This window comes from Planococcus citri, chromosome 5 (genome assembly GCF_950023065.1).
Source record: "Planococcus citri chromosome 5, ihPlaCitr1.1, whole genome shotgun sequence".
Taxonomy (NCBI): Eukaryota; Metazoa; Arthropoda; class Insecta; order Hemiptera; family Pseudococcidae; genus Planococcus; species Planococcus citri.
In genome coordinates, this window is record NC_088681.1 from 48,506,861 (window position 1) to 48,532,663 (window position 25,803).

General features: G+C 34.8%; 1 protein-coding gene across 2 annotated transcripts in view; it reads right to left on the minus strand.

The window, feature by feature from the left end:
• LOC135848099 (cationic amino acid transporter 2) overlaps positions 1-25,803 on the minus strand; it is a 198,528-nt gene that overhangs the window by 102,551 nt on the left and 70,174 nt on the right. The window contains exon 3 of one of the 2 annotated variants that reach the window (XM_065367878.1): positions 21,723-22,020. The gene's annotated coding sequence lies outside the window, so the exon portion shown is untranslated. Of the gene's footprint in view, positions 1-21,307; positions 21,677-21,722; positions 22,021-25,803 lie in introns of those variants that run through there. The other variant, XM_065367880.1, reaches the window with a different exon arrangement.

The window sequence follows — 25,803 nt, forward strand, 5'->3', positions numbered from 1 at the left end:
CTCGCATTTTATTTTGTGCGAAGCAAATTGCCACACTGGATGCAGCGAAAAGAAAACAGAAAGAGTATACAGTAAAATGGAAAAACACGACTGAGGCTAGGAGAGAAGTACACATCAAACTCATGTAACATTTTATCGTTTTAGGGAAACTGTGCTATTAAATTTTACTAGTATGTTGGTTGCATGTAGTAAGTATAGCAATAAGCACACAGAGTAGGTATCTAACTCTAAGTACCTACCTACTATGTGTCTACATACGAGTATAAATACTACTTTAATATACGCGTGTATTATGGCTTCACTTAGACTAGTGTGAGACTACAGCACATACAAACTACCTGTATATTACGCGAACCATTAAAAATATACGCCATAGAACCTATAGTGTTGCAAAAGAAAAAAAGATTTTCACTTTTTTTCATCGCACACCGAATTCTATTTTTTCTTTTTCTACGAGAAACCCGAATAGAAAGTCGTCGACTCGAATTAAATTGACATCATATACCCATTTACGAGCTAACCGTCGAAAATCCACGCCACAAATGTCTCCATTTTCGTAATACTATAATGAAAAGGCCAACGACGCGATATGGTGAAAAATACATTCGAGATGTTTACCTAAGTTGAAGTGAGATAAACGAATTGATGGTTTAGGTGAGCATTTCTTACTCGTACAATTCACACAGATGCTTCAACCTCGTATAACTTGATGTGCAAAGCAAACTGTCTTGTAGAATTGGAGAGTAAGTAGGTCTAGGTATATGTATTCTTTTAATCTAGCAAACCGTTTTTCAATTTATTCGCCAACGCCATGTTTTTCCAGCGTTGTAATAATATTTTTCTGGTTTGCAAAATGACACCGGTTAAGGGTGGGTCGTCTTCTGACTTTTTTTTCCTTTGGAAATTGGAACGGAGATTCGAAAAAAATTATGCGAGATCTCCTATTGACAAAAATGTGGGTTTGCAACTTGTACCTTACCATTTTATTTTCATAACAAGGGTTTACAATTTTAAAATTTTGTTAGACTGTATACAAGCACAAATGTGATATGGTGGAAGGATGAGAATAATTTCCTAATGAGTGAAAGATTAGAAATATCCTCATACAAATATTTCTAATATCAAGAAGAAACTATTTACTTACCCTTTGCTAGCTCAGCTTATACCACATAAGTGTCATATTACATCAACATAATAAACAGATCTATGTATCAATTAGACTCACGGATTCGCCAAATAATTAAAACACAGATTCGTTTCACCAATGTAATCATTGTAGTCAAATCACATTAAGTTTCTTAAATATAAGGTTTTTATAGAAATGTACATATCCACCGCTATAAACGAGATTAGGAGAATACGTAGTGTATTTGGGCCGGGTAGCGCTAGTGTCGCTGTTTGGACTTGGAATCTGATGAGGACAAAAACGTGATACCTATTTGATATTTGACATACCTAAATAAAGTTCAAAGTTTTTCAAAATGATTTGTATTGAAGAGACTTTTGTGTGGATCGATGTGTTCAAATGGACAAAAACAATTAATAAACACACTCAAATTCAACTGAAATTGTATATCAAAACATTCTCTATCACGTTTTCGTCCTGATAAAAATCAAAGTCCACTGGTGCGACACTAGCGATCCCAGTGGATGCCCAGCCCGAATGATTACCTAATCACGTATCAAAATCACATCAACTATTCCTGTAAAGGAGATTGAATTTAACTTATAATTATTGAAGTAGGCTACACGTTTACTTTCCATAGCTGCATATATACTTACTATGGCAGAGAACTAAATGCTCAGACCACCGATTCATAGATCACTCAGGACTGTTCCAACTCACACATCTACCATAAAGTACGAACACGAAGTGATCTTGAGATCGAATCTAGCTAAAGTTATACCTGCAGTTTTGGGTCGATCTTGAGAGATTAAGTATAAGCTAGTGCCACATTATCAAATATGGGAAATAAGGTATAAAAATGTTAAGAATGTAAATCCCCACTGATTCTTGAGTACATCCTTCAAATTTGCAAGTACTTGCTTCTTACCTTAATAAATCAAACAATCCCTAACTCGTCAAGACCTAAAGGATTGATTTATCGAACCCTATAGGATCTCACCAACTTAAGGAATCATTACATAATGCACTGCCAAGACAGTGAGGCCATAATGCCACCTTACAATTTCCAAGAAAATGAAAAATTTCACTTTTGAATTTTTTTGACAATAATTGGTCGTGATCTATCTTTAAAAAAAAAAATAGTGCGACTTTACCCGGTTTAGCTGGTGAGTACTGTACTTATAGTCATGCAGGGAGCCCGCATATAAGGATCTATTGCACCCCCGACCAATCCTCAGGGACAACTGTTTTCTTGAAAGGGGGAGTCCTAAGAAACATTTCCAGTCCTTGTGTTCAAAAAAAACAAAAAACATGGGACTACTCACAAAATGGCGGCCATTTTAATTGACAGGTCAGCGGAAATCACAGATTTTGAGGTTCCAACATACAGCTTGCACAAAATTTTTCAAACCTGACAAAGGCAGATCGAAAGTACAGGCAATAATTTATCATCTGACAAAATTTCAAGTGCTAAAGTGACTTTTTCGATTTTTGGTGAATTTTTGAAAATCAAATTTGGGTCAAAAATGAGGGAAAAATCAAAATTTTACTAAATTGACCTAGAAAGCTGAAATTTGGGATGTACCCTATTTTCGACCTGCCAAATCGATTGGAAACTGTTTCAGACCGTTTAGAGTAGTTCTGGAGCCTCCAGCCGATTTTTTAAACTTGAAATTCCCACAAAATTTCATCAAATGGAGTTGGAAAGACGAATTGCATTCTGCAAACTAATTTCAATACGCTACGAAGTCAACTGCAAGTGGATCTAAAGTTGTTTTGGAGTCTCCAGCAACTTTTTAAAAATTACTGGAGCCTCCAGTAAATTTCTGAAACTTGAAATTTTTACAAAATTTTATCAATTAATGAAGATGAAAAGGGAAATTTACTCTGCACTCCAATTTTAGCACTCTTTGAAGACAACTTCAGGTGGGTTCAAGTCATTTTGGAGCCTCCAGCAGATTCTTGAAACTTGGGGTGTTTTGGAAATCTTCTACTAAAATTCAACCTGTAAATATGTAGTACCAACTGGAAGAGACGATAAAAAAAGTTATTATGACAGTTTGCCTATCTTCTGAATTGAAGGAACCACGTGCTCCGCAAAACTCGAAAAGAGGAGTCCCGATAAGGTCATTTTCTGTAACTTTCACAATTGAGCTTTTTTTTGGGTCAAATTCTAAGATTTTAGGTACATGGTTTAAATCGTGAAAACATGATTTTAACCTTTTTTCAACAAAGTAAAATCTCAGAATTTGACCCAAAAAAGCTCAATTACGGAAGTTAAGTACTGGAAAAATCAAATGAAAAATTATCGAGCATTTACTAGTGTGTTTCAAATGTAAATTATTCAATTTATTTGAAAAAATATGCATAAACGCCTTTTTTAGGGGTTCCCAAAGTGGAGGGCTCTAAAAAAAAGGTTCAAAATTGCGAAAATACAGAGAGATTAATTGAACTTTTTCATCTAGATTATTGAATATATACCTCAAAACGTTACGTTTGGCGCAAATCGCAGGTTTCTAGTTTTCCAGGGATTCCCAAAATATCGAAATCACCTACAAAAAATTGAAAAATTGGATTTTTGAGTACCAGCGGAAAATTTTATTGAGCTCAAAATTTGGTAGAATGAATGGTCTTTCAGATACTAATAAACTGTAAAAAGCTTTTTAGCAGGGTTCAAAGGGGAAGGTTCAAAATGGGGGTTCCAAAATTTTCCAAAAATTAACCCCCTACCCCATTTCAACCCTTGAGGGTCGAAAATAGGAAAATCACCTCGCATAACGTTTATCGGGTACAAACAGATATTTCACGCTAAAAAAGTTTTTGAAAATAATACTCAGTGGTTTCTAAAATACTTTTATTCCCAACTTTGGGAACCCCTGGAGCCTAAAAAATCGCCATTGTGGATTAACTAACCACAGATTCGTATTTGGGACACTTATTACAACATTTTAGGAGTGCTCGAGTCGATAACCGTCTGGGGCCAAAAAATGGCCTTACCGGAACTCTTTCCTTTATCTACAATTCTGAAAAAATCATAAAAAATAAGAAAATGTTTGAATCATTCAAATGATGTCCATAATTCATACAAAAAATGTTATCATGAAAATTGTCTAAGTTTAAAATTGAAGAGGCAAACTTGATTCAAAATTCCCAAATTTGGGATGGCTTCAAATTTTGAGAATTTCAAATTTTGAGAATTTCAAATTTTAAAATTGTGTTTGTGCCTTCAATTTTGAAGATGAGCAATTTGTCATTATAACATTTTTTGTTCGTCCACTAGAGAACTATAAGTTATGAGCATCATTTAAAAGATCAAACCGTTTTCTTATTTTTCATGATTTTTTCAAAATTGATAAATTCTGAGCTTTGCGAAGCACATGACTCCTTCAATTCACAGGATTGGCAACCATCCATGCAATGTTTTTTGTTTGTTTCTTCGAATATTGTACGTACTATCTACAGTTGAATTTTGGCAGAAAACTTCCGAAACACCCTGTATAAAATTGAATATGTACCCTTGGCTCCTTGTTGCGAATACCTACAAGTACAGGCAACCTGGTGGAAGAGCTGCTGCGTATAGTGCGTAAATTATTTTATTGTCTGACTTACAACGCGGTTAGTCTACCATTAAGGAGAGAGGCGAAGTGGAAAGCACGCATCATATTACGCAATTTATTCGCGACTCAACGCACGTGCAAATCTGGCATTCGTCTACATCCAACACAAATTCGCAGAAGGTATATTCGATCAGAATGGCGCAAAATTGAAGTTGAAAAAAAAAACGAACAAAACCAAAAAAAAAAGAGAGAGAATAAAAAATAGAATAAGAAAGAAAACAATTTTCGCCGAATAAAACACGCATTTCATTTAGTCTGAAAAAAGCAAGAAAAAAAGAGTAAAATAATCGATGAGTGAGGAAAAAAATGCCGTGCCAACGAAACGTACAAAGGAGGGGAGTCAGAGGCTGGGTATAGCGTTCGCGAAACGATAAAGTTAGTACCAAAGAATTATATTAAGTATAAAAAAATTTCATTTCGATGATAATAAAAATACGGGGCAAAAATTGAGCCATAAAAATGTAAATGCTTAGTACGCCGCGTGAAACTATAGGCTGGGTTCGATTAAGTAAAGGCGGGGGTTTCTGTGTACGAGCCACGAGGTGAGTTCCCTCTTCTTCGCCTTCGGGCCCCTGTACCTCGATTTCATTATACCTTTTTTGAAACGTTCATGATTTGTCGATAGAGTAAAGGCAGGCACCTTTTGGTATTTTTATTTATCGTTCAAGGGTCAGTTGTTTCAGTATGTGTGGTGCTAGGTGAGACTTTATATAGATTGAGGAGGGGGAGGGGTGAAATATGCTTGTGTTTGTTGGGTCGCCAAATTTGTAATTTATGATGCTTGGAATGTTGGAGGGGGTAAGAGATGACACTGATGAAGAAGATGTATTAGGGTATTAAGGAATCATCAAGTCATTGGCTGAATGAATAAAGACCGATGGAAAGATAAAGGGGAAAAAGGATAAAAAAAAAAAGAATAGGATAAAATATATTAGACACATTCGGTAAGATTTTCTTTTTCGTAGAAAGAAACAAATTTCGTCGGATTAGTTCTCGTCTCGTGTGGAAAATACGACGTATTAGACGAGGTCGATTTTATTAGTCTGCTATATTTACTCGTTTTCTGCTCATATCGCGTTCGTTTTAAATGATCAATTTGATCTTTTGTTGTTATTGGCCAATTGCTTTTATTTTGCACCCCTGTATCCCTCCAGCCTCCCCATCCCTTACAGTCTGGTTTATTTTCAAAACTCGCCATTAATCAGAAAATCCCATAAAGACGACGGTTCGTACAGAATTTACGACAATTTACGAGTCTTAATTTACGACCTTTCGCAAAACCATTTAAAAGACAGAATAAATATACGTGTACGAAGACGACAATATCCTATTATAAAGATGGACCGTGGAAATGAAAAAATATCCGAGACTTTTCTACATTTATTCGTATACGTAGCTCACCGCACACAGATGACGAAGCGAAAAAAATCTATTTCAGATGTTAGACTTTTTTTTCCGCCTTTCATTGTAATATTGTGTATTCTTATTCATCCAACGAATACTCTAAAAGCAAACCGAGATAAAGTTTGCTTCGAACTTAATCGAGTATTCGAATTCGTCGCCATATCGCGACGATATGTGGGCAAAAGTTTAGAGACATATTACATCTGATTTTCTTCTTCGATTTTTCTGCCACGTTTTAGGAATAATTGATTTAAGTTATGCGAGTATTTGTGTGTATTATTGTAGATGGCATATGACGTAAGAAGCTAATTTGAATTTATAGGTGTATTTTTTTTACCTTACGCCGAAATGAAAATCTGAATTTTTTCAAACTCGATTGACAGATTGAGATTGAGAAAATACGTTGTTTTTTTTCGTATCTCGCGTGCTAAAGTTTTTCCAAACATTTATAATAACGATGTATTTTGCGTTTTTCGTTTATTTTATGTTTTTTCAAATACGCCGAAATTTTATTTATTCAGGTTTTACGTCGTCGTGTTTAAAAATTTGTGTGATTTTTGATTTATTTGTATATATTTGGCAGTTTATCTGAAAAGAGAAAGAAATCGAAAGGGAGGAGGATATTTTTTAGATGTGTTGTATTTTCCTCATTTTGTATCGTGTTTGAAACTTTGACTTGTTATAAATAAAATTTGGTTTGAAATCCAATATTTTAGGTGGGTAGTTAGTTCTAAAAAAATATACATTTTTTGAACAAAAAATAAAAATAATAATACTTTCCACGTTTTGATTTTAAAACGAAAACAAAACTATAGGAACAGGGAACACAAGTGCCTATTTGATACCCACGCACATACCTACTACTGAGTGAATTGTAAATCCATATATTAGTTTCTATTTATGGCGTTACCAAAATACCATCGAATAATAGAAGGTATTATTAAGCTAGGAATATTCTGAAAACGACCGACCAAAGCGACTGTATACTCTTGTAATAAATACTTATTCGTCGATAGTAGATACAGATAGGTATTTCGTGCATAGAACAGAACGAATTTGAAATTTTCAATTTAAACTGCTAACCGCTTTAAATTCTCATCTATACGATTGTACATATTGAATTTAAAGTCGGATTTTCCCTAAAAACTATTACAATATAATGGAAAAAAGCAGGAAGGTAAATAAAACACTTTTTTTTGTCTCAAATTCAAGGTAACCTACCTAATTTTTTTTACAAAATTAGCAATGGGCAAAATTAATGTGAAATGTGAAAATGAACTTTACAGCATTCAAAAGCAAAATACAAGTTTTCTGCAGGTTAGTTTCTATCATCTTGTGATTTTTTTTTTGCACATTTTTTATGGTACACGTGCAATTAAAAGTCTGAAACATTGTATTTTTGGTGCAAAGAGATGATAGGTTAGTAAATTTGTTGACTTTTCACTTCAATTTTGGAAATCCTTTTTTGATTTCACTGGACATCTTGTATTATTGAAAGTTTTTTCAATTGGTTGAATTTTTTCATTTGAGTGAAGGAGGCCTCTTTAGTTTTTAGGGAAAAATGTAACTTTTTCTGCTCTGAAATGAGTAAATTTCTCAATTATTTCTGATTATATTATTCATCTTTGAAATTAAAATTTTTTCTCAACATTAAAGCCCCGAATAGAATGGACTTTTCTTTGAAAAACATTTTTGAAATAACTATTTGAAAAATGAGAATAATCAAGGGTAATAATCTTCTTGCGAGACCAGTCTGACCTGCTCTCTAAATTTGAAACAGTCAATTTCACTGCTTAGCAGTCACGACATTTTGCCTTTTTAAAGCAGTAGTTTTTTTTTACTGCAAAACAGTGAAAAATTACTGAATTGGTCAGTCAAAACACTGGCGTCGCTAACCGGTGTGCCCGGTGTGCACGGGCACACCTGTTCATTCTCCAAAAAAAAAAAAAACAAAAAAAATACAAATCAATTACTTGCGGGTATAAAAAAAGTTTGAACTTGCAATTTGGTTTGTTAAATGGTTGTACTGATTCTTTAGCACGGATTCTTACATCAAAGAAGGATAAGATGATAATTGAAGGAAGGGCAAAACAGCAATTAAAACATAATCAATAGATGAGTTCTTTTTACATGGATTTTGGCAGCTTTTCGAGAATCTGGATTTTGGCAGATTTATAAATCCACAAGAATCTGCTTGGGTATCAGCTTTTGAAAATGGATTTTGGATTTTACATAGGAAAAGAAGACTTGAGGGTTTCGAATATTGGTGAAAGTACTCGCAGAAATGTTTAAAAAAATAGATTTAAAAAAACATCCAAAATCCAGATTCTCAAAAATCTGTCAAAATCCGTGTAAAAAAAAAACACATCTAATGGTAATAAACTGATCAGAATCCATACTGTGTATAAGAATGACAAAATGAGAGACAGGAGACTGCACAGGAACAAACCCTTACATCATTAAAAAAAAACATTTTTGGGTCAGAATGAGCATTTTGGTGGGGGGGGGGGGTGGAAATTTTACAACTTGGTTTCATAATTTTGAAAATTGGCACACCTGTTCAGATTGTCTAGCGACGCCACTGAGTCAAAATGATTTTTTACTGACCAATTCAGTAATTTTTCACTGTTTTGCAGTAAAAAAAAACTACTGCTTTAAAAAGGCAAAATGTCGTGACTGCTAAGCAGTGAAATTGACTGTTTCAAATTTAGAGAGTGGAGCCTCTCATGCCCTAAACTCGATCGATGGTAAGGTAAAGGATGAACTAAAACTAAGGAGTCCAATAATATTGAAAAAGAAAAATTCTCTCCTTATTTTTCAAGCTTTTATTATTGCAAAGATCGAACTTTTCAAAAAGTACAACTTTTCATCATCAGGCAAGAACTAAACAAATTTTCTCAGTTTAAATACTGGGATTAAAATTATTATCCGAGATTCACTTCTCTAATAAGTTATTTTCAGTTTTGTATTTTGAAAAATTCATAAGATGAAAATTAAAAAATAATGAAAATATGTACCTACCTATTTTTAATACTTCGGTGGCATTTACACTGCCCTCCCCAACCCATCCTCTCATCCCAAGACCCTCCTACTTTATAAGTACGATAACTGAAGTATTGAATTTGGTTTTTCGCTAAAATGTTTAACTGTTGTACTTAGGTACTGACCTACATTTCTTGTTTTTAACATTTTTGGGACACATAAGAGGAACCCCTTCTTTCATCGAATAGACCTCTCCAGTAAACTAAGGTGAAAATTATCCTCTTAGATTTCCTTTTCGCGCATTTTCTGGTTTTAGGGAGCATTGACTTTCTCTCCTTCCTCCTTCATCTATGACCTTCACACCCCAAATGCAATTGAATAATTTACTCCGGTTTTTAATCAGAAAATTCCTCATTCATCGAGCAATTCAGTTCAAAAATCCTCACTCTTGAATGAGTCCCTGTATAAATTATCATTTGAGGTTTGCTTTTCATGCACCTACCAAAATATATTTAGTGGTCTCCAGATCAAAGAATTCAGTGTGGTGGGAAAAGGTTAAAAAATATTTGAAATTCCGATTTTTGTATTGAAGACATGTATCCTCTCTCTCTCTCTCTCTCTCTCTCTCGTTATGATAACAGCAGCTCCATGTAAATTAGTGAAATTATTTGGTTTTAAAGCGAGTTATGTTCTGTATTTCCGTGTAGTGGTTAATTAGTGACTTGGCTATTGTTTTTTTCTTCGTCGGAAGTTTTTATTCGTCAAATTCGCTAATATTCGATGTTTTAGTTGAGTTATTTTTTGCACATTGATAATCACGAAGTGCAAGTCACGTTGCTTAATTCCGTTTGTGGCCTGGTTATTATTGAACTGCAAAGTTTGTGCTTTAAGCTTCTACATTCACCGTTGCAGTGTATTAGCGCTCATGTCGTTGTAAAACTTTTGAATCCGGTTTATCTGTGACCTGGCCAGGTAGGAGATCTGGCTATCCATTCGGTGTGCTTGTTCTCATTGATAAATAAATTGACTGATACCTCGAACCAAGATGACTACTTTGTTGTGTGGCGAATGCAACTTACCCGTAGAAGCTAGGGGCAATTATTTAATTACGTGTAGTAATTGCTTAAGATACTTTCATGATAAAATCCACGGATGTTCAACAGTAAAAGAAAGTAGCTGGTATCAAAAAGCACCGGATACTAAGGCTAAATGGACCTGTCATAAGTGCTCCGATCATGGTAAACCTGGCTCTAAAAGGAAAGAGATTGATGGAGATGGCGATTCGTTAGCTTCGGATAAGTCAGAAAAAGTGAAGCAACCCTGTTTAAATACCCTTATTCGTGATTCGAGCATAAATACAGGTCAAGTTGGCAGCTCAAATTCTCAGACAGCAGGTTCAGAGGTCATAACCGTCAGCACTCTTCGTGATATACTAGATGAAAAACTAGCTACCCACTTGAAGCCAGTCTATGACCATCTGAATAAATTAGATAACACGACGAAAGATCAAGCTAAAGAGATAACAGCATTGCAGAAACGAGTTCGGGAGCTCGAAGGGAGTAATCAAACCCTGGATAATGAAGTGTGGCGAGGTGTTGATGATATGGAAGCTATGAAAAACTACACCCGCAAAGACAACGTAGTTATTACTGGCATTCCATTCAATGAGGATGAAGATCCGTATAATGTGGCTATCCAGGCGGCCTGTATTGCAGGTGTTAAAATAGATCGTCGTGATATTGTTGACTGCCACCGGTTACAAAGCAAATCAGACGGAAAATACCCGCCCTCCTTTATTGTGAAGTTTGTAAACAGAGAAAACAAGCGATTGATACTCTCCGGATATCGCGAGAAAAGACCCACAGCAGCTCAGTTTGGCGGAAGTGTGGACGTGAAAATTTTCGCAAACGAGCATCTTGCTCCCTTCACTAATAATCTTCTCAGAAAAGCGAGGTCGTTGGTTAAAGTTGGTTATCGTGTTGGAGTGACAAATGGATTGGTGTTCGCTAGGAAAGGTGGAGAGCAGATTAGGATTTACTCAGAGACGCAAATCGGTAACTTATTGCGTAGTGAGCAGCATCAGGGTAAATAAACGCTTGGCGTTTGCTTTTATTTCTTATTGTTTACGTTGTCCTTTTTTACTTTTAGTATTATCTTTAATCAAGTATTTTAATTCATATAACTCTTTAAGTTGTGGTTATGGTGTCGGACATCCAGATTTTAAATTTAAACGTACGTTCTATGAAGTCAAATTTTTCAAAGGTACTTGCTTTTTTAGAAAATAATAATTTTGATGTAATCGTATTGACAGAGACATGGGTAAAAAATGCGGAACTCAGGAATTATGAAATTGGTGGTTATAAGTCATTTTCAGAAGAACGTGTTAATGTGCTAGCAGGTGGGGTAGTTTGCTATGTTCGAGATACACTGGAATTTAGTGTGATTGGTGTTTCAGGTGGTTCCTATAACTCGTTGCTCGTTAAACTTGATAAAATTGGACTCAACTTAGTATGCTTGTACAAATTCTGTAAAGCGCCTGAAAATGTTTTTCTTTCTGAATTGGACAACTTATTAAAGGGGCTGGATGGCTTAGTGTTGCTGACAGGTGATCTAAATATTGACATCCTTGAAAAAAATCCGGCAAATGCAAACTATCTAAATCTACTCGAGTCAAGAGGGTATGAGTGCCTTCACAGTGAGCCAACCAGGTATTTCTTGAATTTGAAGTCTTGTATTGATCACGTATTTTTGAAGGGGCAATATAGTCCAGCTAATGTAGAGGTTGAGGTGACGTGTAAAATTGAAAACCCAAATGTATCCGATCACAGAGCTGTAATGATTAATGTTCAGTTGTTGAGAGTGGACGTTCCTACTTGTCAAGGGAAAATAACGCGTTATGGTGAAGTAAAAAGAAAAATTGAAAGTGAAATTTGGGAAATTGAGGTGGATGATGTTGAAGAGGCGTTTAATGGCTTTACTGAGAAAATAAAAAATATAGTCAACGAGTGTACTATTGATAAAAACATGACATCTGTTGGAAATGCTCGTAAGCCATGGGCTTCGCAGAGGCTGGTGTACCTTTCCCGAGAAAAATCACGATTATATAAACTACTAAAAAAAAGTAATAGAGGGGACAAAACTAACCTTAGAGACTGGTATAAGGAGGTTTCTAGGCAGGTTGTTCAGCAGAGTCGACTTGAACGTAGAGAATACCACACCAGAGTACTGGACAGTCTTGGCCAGGACCCCAAAAAATACTGGGCACATATTAAGAGTGTTAAAGGGGGGAAAAATGGTAAAAAAATTCAAAAAGTTGAGGTTAGTGGTACTGTGTTTGATGTCCAAGTAGATGCGATGAAAATTGCAAACATATTTGGGGATTATTTTGCTGACACTGTCGAGAGTTTGTCCAAGAATCTGGAATTGGAAAACTATCCGGATACATTACCAAAAACAACCATAGTGAAAAGTTTCCAATTATTTGACACTGACTCAGCAGAAACATTCAGACACATTATGAGCTTACCCAGCAAGTCTTCCACTGGTTTAGATGGTCTTTCTGCGAGGGTATTCAAAGAGAATGCTGCGACATTGGCAATTCCGATCACTGGCCTATTCAATATGTCCTTCCATGAAGGAGTTTTTCCAAAAGTTCTAAAAAACTCGTCCATAACACCAGTGCTTAAATCTGGAAATCCTAAATTAATAGAAAATTATAGACCCATTTCGTTACTTCCAGTTCTTTCTAAAGTTTTTGAAAAAATGATGAAATCAAGGTTGCTTAAATTTCTGCAAAAACACAAATACTTTGCTGATAAGCAGTATGGTTTTTTACCCCATCGAAGCACTGATGACGCCCTCTATGATCAGATTTCTGAAATAACAGGTTACTTGGAGCAGGGGAAAAAAGTTGCAGTCGTATACGTAGATTTGAAAAAGGCCTTCGATACAGTTGATCATCATATTTTGTTGGATAAACTCTATAACTGTGGTATTCGTGGTATTGCACATAGGTGGTTCAGCTCATACTTGAGTGGACGTGAACAAACAGTGAAAGTGGATGGTGTCTCCGGAGACCTTAGAGGAGTAAATATAGGGGTGCCTCAAGGTAGCGTTCTCGGACCTTTGCTTTTCTTGATTTTTATTAATGATATTTTCAAGCTGAACATTGGAGGTTCTATTTATGCCTTTGCGGACGACCTTGCTATTGTTTTTCAGGCAAATGCCATAAACAGTCTAGTTAATGCTATAAATGCTGGTTTAAAAGTTATAAGACTCTGGTTATCATTACATAAACTTACCCCTAATTTAAATAAAACAAAAATTGTTGCATATGGACTAAGGGATGTGCCAAATATTGAAAACAGATGTTTCCTACATGAGAAAGTGTTGTGTGAGATTAATTGCAGGTGTAAACCTCTTGAACAGTGTGCCTCAATAAAATATCTGGGTATTGTTTTCGACTCAAAATTGATTTGGAATATGCACTCTGAATATCTGCAGGCTAAACTACGTAAACTCAATTTCCTACTGTACTACCTAGCTGGGTTCTTTGGCGAATTTCATCTTAAAAAAATTTATTACGCTCTTTTTGATTCTGTGATGAGGTACGGCATCATTGTCTGGGGAGGGGCAGCTGATATGCACCTCAAGCCAATAGTTACTCTGCAAAAATGGGCAATCAGAAATATTGTGGGACTAGAAAGAAGAGATTCTACAGTAGGTGAATTTAAAAGATTAAAAATACTCCCTCTGAGAAAGTTGCATTCTCTTTTGGCAGCCTCATATGTTCATAGAAATAAAGATAAATTTAGTGTTGGTCACTGTCGACGAGCTGGATTGAGAAAAAGGGAGAATATTGCTGAAGTGCCGAACTCGAGAATTGAAAGAATAAGAATGCAAGCCCCTTATAGATTTCCTGAGATCTACAACCATATGCCATCTGACATACGCAAAAAAAGTAAGGTAAAAACATTTAGAAAAGTTCTTAAAGAATTCCTGGAGCATGATGGAACGGTAATGGTCTGATTTCACCTGCTTAAAAAAAGGTAACAAAAATCTTTTCAAGAGTTCACTCTGATAGGTAAAAACAATAGCTCCTGGTTAGAATTTTGGTATGTCCGATGCCTCCCATATTATCTTGATGTCATTGTTTTTTTTTTTTTTTTTTTTTTTAAATTTTTTCATTTTTTTCAATTTTTTGTAGTTTTTAAAGAGCACTTTCTCTCATCTTATGTGTTCTGGTGCCATGTTGCGTAAATTTTTTGTGTGCTTTTGCTACAATATGTTGTGGTTTAAAATAATGAACTGTAGTAATTTTAGTTTGAAGTATTGAGTATTTGATGTCCTTGTATATCTTGATAACCTGTCAATAGTTCCTGGTAGTTTTTATCTCATTTTGATCTATTCCTGTTTATGTCTCAATTATGATGTAACTGTGATTATTGGTTATATTAGGCTATTAATTCGCTATTTATTCTCCTATGGTGTTTTTTTACTTTTTTATTTTGATCTTTATTTATTTTATGCTGCTGTTATGTCTGTGATCTTTTATACTTTTTATGTTAATCTATTATTGTAATAACTAATGAGAGCCCTTATGCCGCTCGCGCCATGGCGCATTGGTGTATTGTACAAAAATGTGTATTACTTATCTATTTATTCAGAAACTTTGTAACATACAATATTCAGTCAATATACCTCAGATCACTCTCTCTCTCACATTCCTTTCAAGACCCCATAACCGAAATTTGGCTGAATTTATCTTTTTTCAATATTGTAAAATCGCTGCACAAAAACATACCTACTTGATAATACCGAACCGACTCACTTATATTTGGGTAAAAATTTCGGGAGATCTATAAAAAGGATCACCAATAAGCCCCAATCGCGAGCATACGTGCTAAAGTTAATTTGGACAGATTTTTAGTAGCTTTTGTTGGAAAACTATAATCTCCAAAATTCACTGGAGGCTCCAAAACAACTTGAAACCACCTCAAGCTCACTCCAGTATGTTGAAATCAAGCTACGGAGTAAATTTCAGCTCTCACATTTCATTTGGTAAAACTTTTTGGAAATTTCATATTTGAAAAAATATGCCATGGCGGTTCCAGAAATTTTCAAAACGGTTCAGAACAATTTTTAATCGATCAAATTTTAGCTTTCTAGGTCACTTTGAAAACATTTTCATTTTTTCTCATTTTTGGCAAAATTTTGATTTTTAAAAATTCACTAAAAATCTAAAAAGTGCACTTCAGTGTTTAAAATTTCAGCTGTTGATACCTAAGTATATTTTTGAACGTTCTTTCAATCTAGCTTGTCTGGTTCAATTTTTTTGTTTTTTTAAAATATACTTTCTGATGCTAGGATCAAATAATTATTAACTGTAGTAGTAAAATTGCAGAAACACGTCTGAATATGTACATAGGTACTCATTTTCAGTTTTTTAAGCCCTTGCAAAAAAGTACAACTTGTTCATAGTCATCAGCAAGTTGTTTATAGTTGTTAACAACTTGTTAATCTAATAAACAACTTGTTTTCAGGAGTAGTTGTAAAGAAGCAAGTTGTTTATAGTTGTTAACAACTTGTTAATCTAATAAACAACTTGTTTTCAGGAGTAGTTGTAAATGAAGCAAGTTGTTCATAGATGTTAACAACTTGTTGATCTAACAAACAACTTGTTTTCAGGAATAGTTGTAAATGAATAAGTATTCAACGACTTGAAACAACTAATCAATCCGACAAACTAGTTGTTCTTTGGAAGTTGTTGAGATTGTCAAGAGAATTGACAACTTGTAACTAGGTACTAATTAGATGAATCAACAACTTGTAACAACTTAAGTAATCTGATGAACTACTTGTGAGTAAAGGTATATTCATTGAGATTTTGTAAAACAACTTTTTGTTTTCTCATATCTGTGTAAAAGTTGTAAAACATATTGTTTAAAAAATTGATGAAATTTTAATAAAACAAGGAGAAATTTTATGAAAAAGTGTTCACAACATGTTGAAATAATGCGCAAACACAAGAAAAAACCATTAAAAATCTATCAAAATTAACATGAACACAAAAAATGTATTCAGAATTGAGAAAAATGTAGAAAAACTTACAAGTCTTCATGAGTAACAACAACTTGTATCATCATTAAAGTACCTAAGATGTCAACAGGGGTGGTGGCTGAGTGGTCTAAGTGGTTTGGAATAGTGGGCTAGTGATCAGGAAGACAAGGGATCGAATCCCACTCAGGGCAAAAAATTTTTTTCTCTGGAAAAATTTTCTTAGGCAAGGTTTGTCAAGTTTCATACTTATAGTAATGGAAAAGAATAGATTCAGACATTCTTTCACATATTTTCATATTTTAAAATCCATTTTCCGAATCAACTGAACAAGTCTTCAGAACACCTTCGAATTTACAACTTATCACATGAACAACTTGATAACAAGTTGTACTTTTTTGCAAGGGAGGATATTTAAGTAATCCTTTCTCCATTTGTTTAAAATCCTCTCACCCACTCTAAATTTAAATTGAAACTGTTCATTTCAATTTTGAACGTTCTATAATCAAAGCAAAAAGTTCTTGAATTTACCACACTTTCAATTTAAAATAATTTTGAAGCACATGACCCTTCTCCTCCTTCCCAATCGGCTTCTTTTTGTCAAAATTATAGCGTGGTTTTCACTTCAGACGAATTTTCAAGTTTTATAGTCAACGAAGTCAACAAGACCAGAATGAATGCATTGCTGAATAAAACCCTGGTCAGGGTTGTTATACCGTACCACGGTATGTACCGCGGTAAACTGGTATACCAAAAAAAAATTGTGGTACTGGGATTGGTACATAGTATTGGTAAAATTTAATTGTGGTATTGGGATCGGTATATGGTATCAGTATTGTTGAATTGTGGTATTGGGGATTGGTATATGGTATCGGTATAGATAAATAGTGGTATTGGTACTGGTATTCGGTATTCGGTATCTATGATTTTGGTATTGGTATTGGTATTGGTATTTGGTACCCTCATCATAGATCTTGGTATCCGGTATTGGTACACTGGGAAACATCCAATTTTTCCCGGTACATGGTATTGGTATACCGGGAAGATGAACCATTTTTTACTGTTATCTCCTGGTATTGGGAATACCATCCCAATACCGCGGCAAATCCCCGGTTTTTGGGTATCCGGTCTGGTAATAGTGAGGCAAATATTTTTTTTTCTTCAAAAATCAGTGACTTGGGGTGGGGAGGGATCCTCTAGATGACGAAAATTCAATAAAAATGTACAAATAGAAGCACCTTTTGTTTGCAAACCAATTTTTTTGTTGAACATTTTCACTCTAGCATCTTTAGCAATAATTTTACCTGAATTTTTATGAAACAATTAGTACAAAATCTACTTTAAAATCTTGTATTGTCTTTTATCCTCTCTCAAGTGAAATACAAGCCCCACCAGCACCATACACCCTTCAAAAATTCCAAAATATCAAAAAAAAATTTTTTTGAACATTACATTACGGATACTGGTAAAATACCGGTAAATTACACGGTATTGGTATGCAACAGTTAATATCTGATACCGGTATTTGGTAATGGGGATACCATATTGAGTTTCTGGTATTGGTATGTGGTATTGGGTACTTGGTATTCATGTTCCCCATGTTGGTATTGGTATTCGGTATTTGGTATCTATGATTTTGCCATTGGTATTGGTACTTGGTATTTGGTACTCTCATTACAGAACTTGGTATGAGGTATTGGTAAACTGGGAAAAATCCAATTGTTCCCGGTATATGGTATTGGTATACCTGGAAGACATACCAGTTCCCATTGGTAACTCCCGGTATTGGGAATACCGCCCCAATACCGGGACAAATCCCCGGTATTTTGGTATCCGGTAATACCGGTATAACAACCCTGACCCTGGTGAAGCTCTCTCTTTGGCGAACATTTTTCATATATATAAAACAACTAGGTTTACGAAATATTCAAGGTACTTGGATTTAAGTGTAACTGATTTGATTAAGCAACGATTTTGTGGAATAAAACATCGAAAAAAAACCTCAAAAATTTTAAACGAAAATTCGAAAATTTGCCAAAGACTTCAAAAATTCTGTAAGTATGTAGTGAGCTATACTGAAAATCATCGTGAAGCTCTCTCTTTGTTATGCAAAAACTATGGTCTGTACCACCCAATGTGAAAAATGTCGGTTTTAAAAATTCATACATGCTTGTAGAGAATTTCATTTCAAATATTTTGGTATGCTAATATTTGGATTTGTAACGGTGCGATCTGTCATGATCTAGATACGTGATAATTAAAATAATCAATGCCAAGAGGGGATGGTAGAAATTATTCCTAAGGGGGTAAATAATTTCGCTCGTTCGGATAGCTCACACACCTATCTAAATCACTCTAGATGACACAGTTCATCTCACATTTGGATTCTCTCACTTAATCACTCACGCTGACAAAGATCAAGAATCAAATTATTATACATGCTTTATTGCAATTAATAAATAATACAACAACTATGATATAATAATTCGGAGGACTCAAGCCAGTTACGCCTATGCAAGGTGGCTCACCAGTCATAGAAGGCTTTTTTAAGGCACTCCTTATACCACATAAATGGTAGAGGACTAAAAGGCAAACACAATAAATTGAGTTTCCTATACATTTCGTGGAAGAACGTAAAGAGATTCAATGGTTCTCGGAGCCATTGAAAGATGTAAAATTGACTGTAATTACGATTAGGTAATTACAATCAATTTTAGGAGGATTAAAGGGATCGATTAATAAAAATCTCAAACAACTGTACACATTTACTGTCTCTCCTGCGGTCCCCCAATAAATAAGACCTTTCGCGACAGCACTAGTTTTTAAGTACACTTTCGTAGGATTGACTTACCTCAATGTCCAGACTCACTGGGTAGTTTCGAGCGAATTTAATAAAAATACCTCCTCATCATTGAGACCAAACGACTAACATGATGAGGAGTTAATCAATTGAACAAATAAATAGAATTTACTTACCATCAAAGATGGTTCGATAAATGAATAAGGAAAGGGAGGCATCGGACCTCAAGAATCACTCCAAGACAATGCCACACGGCTGGCCACTCCGCGAACAAGTGATGAGACGCGCTCAACGATCTTCGGATCACACCTCAGATCATTGTAATAATAGTTAAAACGTTACTCTCTAGAGGGAGCACCCTCTCGAGGTGTATACCATAATCCTCACATACGTGACGAGTACAATATAGACCTCCTCAAGGACATGTCAATAATACCCCCTGAGGCGGTCAGGCCATAACTGCTCCTTACAGATTCAAGTGTAACTGAACCGATTTAGCAACGATTTTGTAAAAAAAAACATCGAAAAAAAAACTCAAAAATTTTTAGATGAAAATCTGAAAATTTGCAGGAGGCTTCAGAAAACCTTGAAACCATCACCAATCGACTCAAGAGGTTGAAAATAGCGTACAAACCAATTTTCAGCGCATTTCATTCATTTTATCACAAATTAAAAATTTTTCATTTTTAAGATTTTATTAAAAAACACGTTTTTTTTTGTACTTTTGGTTCATTTTTAGGTGGGTTGCTGTCAATAAAAATTAGCGAATGATACATCATTGTAAAGAGGAAGATTAGGGGATTCATTTTTCGACAAAAAAAAAAAAAAAAAATGGGGGATCCACTTCACCCCGGTGTCTGGTCTGGAGCGGACCTCTCTTTGATCTCGCCTCAGACATGCGGTATGGGACCAAAAAAAAATTCAAAATTTGTACACGTATACCTGAATGATACACCTTTAATTTAAGACCAAAACCACATTTGTAGCTTTATTTGGGGAGGAAAAAACCTCAAGAAAAGGTCCGCTTCACTTCGTTTTACGGTAGTTTTTACAGGAAAACAGTTAAAAATTGGAAAAATGCAAACTTTTCTTATTCCAGTCTTCATAAGAAAATGAGAAATTTTTTGAGCTGAAATTTTGAGAATTATTACGTACTTTTTATCCGAAATGTTCCCTCACCAGAGTAGGTAAGTCAAGGCTATCTCTCTTAGTCTATGAAGAATCACTCGCCAAACTGGCCACAATCCTCCTCCTCAGCTTGGAATTTTGAGAAGGTTCATTAAAAAATGTAATAAGTAGGTATAGTTCAGCTTTTGAAATTTTTCTCAAAATATTTACTTTCAAAGTTCCTTAAAAAGAACATATGACAACTTACCATTGAAAAATAGTAATTTTTTTTCTTTACTTTTTCATCTGATCCAATATTTCATCATCGTGTGGGGGGGAGTTCTAACCACTTGAAGGAAATTTTAAATTATTTTGAGCGAATTCATCGCAATTCCACATAGATCGAAACAGAACAAATACAAGTGCTCATTTCCATACAGATTTGTTTGAAAAAAAATCGGTTCTCCAATATTTTCAACGAGGAATTGCTTTTCAAGAATACACTTTGTGAAAAAAATTGAAGAATCGCATAAATAGAAGGCAACCTGTTGACTATCTGCGGCATTAGTATATAGCTACACAGCTATAAAGATAATGCAATACGAACCTCTCGGTTATTTCAACCTAACATCGTCATCGACATCAACAGCGTAAATATATCGAAGCGAAATAAAAATAAAAAGAAAAAGAAAAAAAGCGAAAAAGAAAATGAGGATGAGGTTGATGGAAAACGAGCGCAATAATCGACGCGATATATGTGCAATTTTTTTTATGTAACTTATTTTATCGCGTACATGTGCCTACTTTTTGCGATTGTAAAGAAAGTAATTTCGTTTCGTTATTGAGCGAACGTAGCGTTTTTCCGCTTTTTAAATTCTATCAGATGAGAATCTGCGCTGCGCGTAAGTGCAATAAAATTGCGCGCATATTGAAAATATAGGTAGCTTTTCGCGTTGTATGTGTACCTATATCTATCTATATGTACGAGTAAATGGCATGATCTGCATCGATAATCGTGTTCTGTTCGCTGTATATAAGACGATATCGATGCACTTCTGTCCTAGCAAATACACGTACGAGTAACTAGGTACTTACGTAAGCGGAAATTATGCAAGTGTGAATGCATCGCATATCGATAGAGGTGCATAATCGTATCAATAATATGGGAGCAACGGAGGATGGGAGGAGGTACTCGTAAATCGAATTCTAACATACCTGCTGTTGCTGACTGGCTTGAAGCAGGACTAAGTGAATTTCGATACGTGTGTTCTACAATTACCACCTACACGTAACACGATATTTAGGTAAATACGCCGGGTAGAAGTTATAGCCGGCGGATTTCAACTTATAGTACACATCGTGGAATTGCTTTTACCACACATTTGACCGCATTAAACGCGAAAATGTACACTATATGCAATGCATACAGATGTCTAATACACAACCATTAATTCGTAATCTCAAGCAGGTACCTTATACACGTGCAAAACCGAAATCGAGTAAACGAAACACAATAATAATTCAAGACGAACTTCAAATAAGCTTAAAACAATACCACTTCTTCGTTCAACTTACTCGAGACGATAACTGCGAAGAAGAAATTATGGAAAAAACTAGTCTTACCACTTACCAGTCGTAATAGAGGATTATTTTCGTCTGCTTAAACTCGTTTTTTTCTCTCCTATCGGCTATTCCCTGTCTGTCTTTCTTCGCGTACCGTTCACCGGTGGAATTCACTCTTGATGTCGGAAGGCCTCCACCACCAACGTGATTACCGTAGTGTCGATGACGGTATCAATAATTGGCGAGCCTCCATAACGTAGGTAATTACGATCAAGAATACCTAGCTAACGATGTCGTCGGACGATGAATTTTCATCGTTTTTTGCTCGTAGACGGTCGGTTCATGGTTGGCGGGCGCGTACGTCTCTGTAACATACAAAGTATCGAATTTTTAGTCGTAAATAGAGTCGTTAGGTAGGTAGATAGGTAGGTAGATGGGTAGGTAGTAGGTAGGTACAGGTGCATTCTACGTATCAATACGAGTATTGCGTAGGTGTGTTTTGAAAACGAACGTGATAAAGTAACGAGATAATGCCATTAAAACGTGGTATGTTCGATAGGGTGTTGTTTCGCATGTCGAGGGTGGTGATGATGACGATTTATGTGCTGTATTACTGCACACCACTGTAAGAGCATTATTTGTACGAAATTCATTTTTCGATTTTTGGCGAATTTTTGAAAATTCAAATTTGGGGCAAAAATGGGGGAAAAATCAAAATGGCACCAAATTAATCTAGAAATCTGAGATTTGGTTCTTACCCAATTTTTGACCTCTCAAGTTGATTGGTGTTGGTTTCGAGCGATTCCGGAGTCTTCAGCCGATTTTGATTTCTCGCATGATTTTTTTTTTTCAAAGGAAGGTAGGTATGTCTCTGGAGACAATTTTGAATTTGAAGCCGCATCGAAAGATTTGAAAAATATATGCTTCAATCGATCGAATGGGTCCCAGAGACGATGAATACGAATCAACAGACGTTGAATTTCAGTTTGTTCTTATTTACAGTTTTTTTTTTCGAAAACTGAAAAATTTGAAAACTCCTGGAGAGCTTTAAAATCGTTCAAAACCATTACCAATCAACTCAAGAGGTCGAAAATATGATTTAAACTAAATTTTAGTTTTCTATGTCAATTTGGTGAGATTTTGATTTTTTTTTTCATTTTTGGTACTCATTTGAATTTTCAAAAATTCACCAAAAATCGTAAAAATGACTTTCAGCACCTGAAGCTTAATTAGTGGGGTATTTTGAGGTCCTCTATCGATTCCACTTTGTCCAGTTTGAAATTTTTTCTGCCAGTTGCGATACTTCCCTCGGGCACCCTTTTCGACCATTTTATTACCGCGAAATTTCAGGAATGTGAATATTACGTTTGTGAAGTTCAGAAAATGTGAAAAAATTAAATCTAGAAGGTATATTACGAGTACCTATGTCATAATCTGGAAGTGAAAACTCATTGGTCTTGTTGGCGAATCGCTTAAATTGGGTTTATTTTACCGAGAGGTAAATCAGAAATTTTTGGAGAGATTTGAAAACTCGCTGGAGGCTTCAAGAAAAGGCCGAATTGTGATTGACCTGGCACTTCTAAAATTTTCGTGGTACATGAACACATGAAAATTGGTCGAGAGAGTTCTCAATAAACACTGACCATAATTATAGGTCCTAAAGTTCACTTTCAACCGTTCCAGAGCGATTTGAAATTTCTGGAGAAAACTGAAAAATTGCTGGAGGCTCCAAAATGGCATAAAACTAGTACCTAGCTGTCGATGTATGGGAGTTGAATTTGAAAGTATTATTCACATCAAAAGTGTGAAAATTGCTTTGAATATTTTTTTTTTTTAATTTTTAAATTTTCCAAAATTTGTTAAAAATTTAAAAATGAACTTCGTTGGCTGAAATTTTGGTTGCAGTGATTTTAGGGTATGCTCTTTCGATCTAGATTAGTTTAGTTCGATATGGAGAGTGAATATTTCAAAAGGTTCCCTGGTAAGGAAGACCTTAAAAACTCTCATACCTAAAATTTTTGGACCAAAGTTTCATTAAAAAATTTTTTTTTGACAAATTTTGTAAAACTCAAGAATTAGTCTGTTAGACTGGAATTTTGAGTGAATCTAGTTGCTCTTTTAATGAGTTTGATAAATCAAAAATTATTGTCCCTCAAGTTTCTAATGATTTTTCTCATGAAGTAAAATCAGTAATTGAAGCATCAAATTTGGTCCTCCGAGTCGGGTGACTGAATCTGCCCCTTTTTATAGGCTCGTCCAACCAAAAATTATTGACCGACAGGTTTCTAATTATTTTCTTCATGAAGTAAAATCGGCAATCAAAGCATTAAATTTGGTCCTTCAAGCCGGGTGACTGAATCTGCTCTTTTAATGAGTTTGATAAATCAAAAATTACTGGCCCGCAAATTTATAATGATTTTTCTCATGAAGTAAAATCGGTAATCAAAACATCAAATTTGGTCCTTCGAGCCGGTTGCTTGAATTTGCTCTTTTTATGAATTTGTCAAATCAAAAATAATTGACTCACATATCGCACTTCGGGAGTAATAAGGTGACATCTCAAAAAAGTGAAATTTTACAGGAGAGTGCTTTTCTTTTTTTTAAAAACTTGATTCATTATTTTTATCAACTTATAATTAATTGTGAGGAATGAATAGCACCTCATTTTAAAGATCTGGTATCCTACCTTCATTTAGCATAAGAATACTTTGAAAAATAAAATCTCAAAGAGGAAATATTTCAATGTTTGGAAAACATTTTGAGTTATAACCTTTCATTAAAGTTGATGTGGAGGTGAAAGGAAGCGTCCAAAAAACATTTCATGATAACAAAGTTGTAGAGAATTAAATTTCCAATCGACATAATGTCGTTAGTTTTTTTCTAGAGTGCTTAGTTTTTGATTTTTTGTCAAAAAACTAAAATTTCATGATATGTGCAAATTCATTTTTCTGAAAAGTGATCAATTTAAACATTTTTTTCTATTTGGTACAAACCAATAAAAAATGCACTCCTTGTGACTATTTCTAACTGACAAACAATCAAAACTATTTGTTAACACTTTGTATGTACGAAATTTGCTCAAAAAAGGTGGAGTTTTTTGAGATGTACCCTTATAACTCCAAACAACTTGCAGTGTTGTTGAGATTTTGAGTTAGGCCATTTGCGTTTTTTACAAGATCTAGATAATGTACCCAACTCAAAGTATCATTTTTGGTTGGGGGGGGGGGGTCATACAAACCCCAAAAATGCAAAAACATCAAAATCAATTTTTTTTGAGATGTGATTTTATTACTCCCGAGGTGCGATATGTCTAATTATTTCCCTCATGAAGTAAACCTGGCAATCAAAGCATTAAATATGGTCCTTCGGGCCGGTTGGCTAAATCTGCAGATATATTTCAAAGTTTTAATAATCGAAAATTCGTTCACCATAACTAGCAATTGATCAAATAGTATCAAAATGGAATTTAATTATTGTAAAAACTTTTTTAAAAACTTGCTTTTATTGCAAACATACCCACTACTTTTTTGTGATTTTTTACAACAAATGATGGCAAAATGATTACTACCTAATGTATAGTTCAACCTTTTCAACAGAAATTCAGAAAAATAACTATTTTTGAGAAATTCTGGAGCTTCTAGTAGGTTTTTAATTTTCTGTGGGAATTTTGAATTAGATGAAGTCTTTCGAAATTAAGTACAAAAAAAAACTCATTTTGTGCATCGTTAGGTATAATGTAAAGGTGGAACACTGATTCTGGTGCAGTGATCAAATATGTAGTTCTTTGAATACCTATATCTGTACGAGTAGAACAAAATGGAGAAAACGTTCAAACGGTATAGTTTATTAGAACCCCTCCCCCCCCCCTATATGTATTTGAAATTTTCATTTGGTAGGCATTTTGAAAATTTTGAAATGCCTCTATTCCCCGCCAAAATATCGAGGGTCTTCTAGTTTGCGCCATTTTTTCTCATCATTTGATGACCTCTACCGAATGCAAAGCATTAAAAAAATTGATTGCCCATTGTGCAAATTTTGGCTGATATGGCACGGAATGGCCCAAATGACAATTTTGATCTCTTTTGAACAAACTTGGCTCGCGATACATCTCCTCTCTTTTGTATGTACGTCTACGTACGTATATGCAC